Here is a 3,233-nt window from a genome sequence, read left to right as displayed (position 1 = left end):
CCCCCACGACCCTTTCGCCAATTCAATATATTCTGATCAACATGCTTTCACGGTGCCAGCCTTACACGCCGCCTCATGGAAACCGAGTTGCAGGTCTAGCGTGTGCTACTTATGGTGCATTTAGCCCACCGTCAAATCCTCCTTGTCAAACTCAGACCGACTTCCTGTCGGGGAAGTCTGGCCGACTTTTTGGATTCAGGCAGACACGATAAAGAGAAGAGCCACCGAGAACTAAATCACAGAGCGCCTCTCATAAGAGAAACGACGAAAAGCTGGGGCGTGCGGGCACCGCCCACCTTTCAGTCACCAGGCCGCTTGATCCCAAGGCACGAACCGAAGCTGTCCATGCATGCCCAGCTTTCTTACTCCGCTCGCAACCACTTTATGCAGCAGGTGGGTGAGCTGGGAGGAGGAGGGGAGCCTTGCAGAAAGGGATGGCCAACCTCCTGCCGAGAAGCTGGCCCTGGGGTCAGAATCCGCTGGAAATCCAAAGACCAGCTCCCCCACGAACTCTGTTCCACATCCTGAGCGCCGTGTCCTCGGTGAGCACGGGGGAGAGGGGGCGCACTGGTACGGGTGCAGTGCTCTGGGGAAGAGGTGGCACACGGGTACGGGTGCAGTGCTCTGGGGAAGAGGGGGCGCACTGGTACGGGTGCAGTGCTCTGGAGAAGACCCGGCGCAATGGGACCGGACTGTACTCCTGGGGGACTTCTTTCTGCAGAGAGGAGCAGCAAGGAATGTACAGGACCCAGGAGTCCAGGGGTCGTGGGTAAGTAACTGAGCTGAACTAGAGTGGACAGGAGGGGGTGGGGAGACCAGGGAGCTCTAGATGATGATGATGTTGTAAATCACCTTGCGGTCCCCTGCGGTCCTTGACTTGCCTGATGGCCCACTCTTTTCTGTCCCAGACTAGTGTTTTTTTCACTTAAAAAAAATCATTTTATTGGGAACTCATACAACTCTTATCACAATCCATGCATACATAGCGTCCAGCACATTTGTTGCCATCATCATTCTCAAAACATTTGCTTTCTGTTTGAGCCCTTGGTATCAGCTCGTTTTTTCCCCTGCCTCCCTGCTCCCCACTCCCTCATGAATCTTTGATAATTTATAAATTATTATTTTGTCTTATCTTACCCACTCCCTTCACCCACTTTTCTGTTGTCCACCCCCCAGGAAGGAGGTTATATGTAGGTCCTTGTAATTGGTTCCCCCTTTCTATCCCACCCTCCCTCTACCCTCCCGGTATCACCACTCTCACCACTGGTTCTGAAGTGATCGTCCTGGATTCATGTGTTTCCAGTTCCTATCTGTACCAGTGTACATCCTCTGGTCTAGCCAGATTTGTAAGGTAGAATTGGGATCATGATAGTGGGTGGGGAGGAAGCATTTAGGAACTAGAGGTAAGTTGTATGTTTCATCGTTGCTACACTACACACTGACTGGCTCGTCTCCTCCCCAAGACCCTTCTGTAAGAGTGTGGGGGGAAGTCAGATACTTGCTGCCAGACTGCTGTCTCATCCCACAGCAGGGCTGGGCCTGCTCCCTGCTGCTGGAGACAATAGACTACCTCTCTCTAGAGCCTAAGGCCATTAGCTTGGTTCCTGTCGGAGGGGTTTGCACCCTACTGATAATGTTCCTATGGAGATCCAGAGACCACCCCCTAGACCACCCTCTCATTGCTGTGTAGCCTATAGTGCAGCCCCTCCCTGTGACGTATGTCTCTACCTGTAATTAGTGGGCTGGCTTGCCCCCAAAAGGTATATAGGCATGGGTCAGCAATATAGGCTCGAACTTCTCTCTCAGACTCTGACCTCCCTGACTCTTCCCCCTCTCCCTTGTTCCCTTTCCCTCCTTCCCTTCCCCCTCTCTCCACGTGGACCACCAAGCTGGGCTGAGGTGAGCAATGTTGCTATGTATCATGCCTGACTCTATTATTGTATTATTTCTCATGCTCTTGATGACTTTAATATAATGCTTATATATCTCAACCGTACAATTGTGCATTACTGAACCCAGAAGTAGTATTACTGAACTCGTAGGAGTAGCAGCAGGTGGGGGCTGATCCCCTCACCCTCCGTCTGCATCTTTATTTTTTTAATTTAATACTACAGTAAGAGGATGTCCAGTTGCCTACAGATGGGCTTGGGTCTCCACTCCGCACTTCCCCTCATTCACAATGATTTGATTTTTTGTTCTTTGATGCCTGACACCTGATCCCTTCGACACCTCGTGATCACACAGCTGGTGTGCTTCTTCCATGGGGGCTTTGTTACTTCTGAGCTAGATGGCTGCTTGTTTACCTTCAAGCCTTTAAGACCCCAGAGGCTATATTTTTTGATAACTGGGCCCCATCAGCTTTCTTCACCACATTTGCTTATGCACCCACTTGTCTTCAGCGATCGTGCCGGGAAGGTGAGCATCATGGAATGCCAGTTTAATAGAACATAATATTCTTGCATTGAGGGAGTACTTGAGTGGAGGCCCAATGTCTGTCTAGCAGAATATTTATGTCAAAATGCTACTCATCCCTGTTGCTGTGCCATGCCTCAGAACTCCACTTGTCTCTGTGGTGGCAGGTCTGAGGCATGGAGCCTGCTGGAGAATACAGGCCTTGTTGAGCCAAGCTCACAGATGGACTGGTTGCAGCAGCTCCCTCAACACTGACTCCTGGCCACCATTGAGTGTCAGAGCAGAGCGGAGCTCCTCAGGGCTTTCAAAGACTGACCTTTAGAAGAGAGAGCACTAGGCCTTTCACCAGAAGTGCCTCTTGGTGGACTTGAACCCCCAGCCTTGCAATGAATAGCTTTAAACTAACAGTCTGCTCCACCCAGGAACTTGGGGCCCCTTGTTCACGAGGTAAATGAATGTCTTTGATATGCTCTCATGGAACAAAGGATGTTTTATATTCCTCCACCAAGAAGAGCCTCTCATCTTCCTGGGGATCTCATGGAGACTTTTGTTGTCACTGTGAGGCGCCATCCTGCTGGCTCTGACCCATAGTGACCTTATGCACAACAGAAGGAAACACTGCCTGGCCGGTCCTGCGCCATCCGCACAATGGTTCCTAGTCCTGAGCCCATTGTCACAGCCATTGTGTCTGTCCAGCTCCTTGAGGGTCTTCCTCTCTCCTGCTGCCCCTCTACTTTACCAAGCATGATGTCCTTCCAGGTCATCTAACGTAGACTTAAGTCTGGGTTATTCAATGTGTGTATCTAGTGTTGTCATAACAA

This window comes from Echinops telfairi, unplaced genomic scaffold (assembly GCF_000313985.2).
Source record: "Echinops telfairi isolate 266 unplaced genomic scaffold, ASM31398v2 ScPeMD7_7469;HRSCAF=8507_0, whole genome shotgun sequence".
NCBI classification, from domain to species: Eukaryota; Metazoa; Chordata; class Mammalia; order Afrosoricida; family Tenrecidae; genus Echinops; species Echinops telfairi.
Note: the sequence above shows the minus strand (reverse complement) of the source record.